The sequence below is a fragment of the Brassica oleracea genome, chromosome C3, assembly GCF_000695525.1.
Source record: "Brassica oleracea var. oleracea cultivar TO1000 chromosome C3, BOL, whole genome shotgun sequence".
NCBI lineage: Eukaryota > Viridiplantae > Streptophyta > Magnoliopsida > Brassicales > Brassicaceae > Brassica > Brassica oleracea.
Window position 1 is genome coordinate 58,634,857 of NC_027750.1, and position 235 is coordinate 58,635,091.

Consider the following 235-nt stretch of genomic DNA (forward strand, 5'->3'; position numbering starts at 1 on the left):
CATATTCGGCCCCGACTGGCGAACTGAGTTCATCGACTATCTCTCAAAGGGGGAACTTCCAACCGAGAAATGGACAGCCCGCCGACTAAAAACACGCAGTGCCCATTATGTCGTCCTAGACGACGAACTCCATTGATTGACTGCGAGTAAAGTAATCCTCAAATGTATCCATGGTGATGAAACGGTCAGGGTTATGGCCGAAACACACGAAGGCGCTGGAGGAAACCATTCGGGC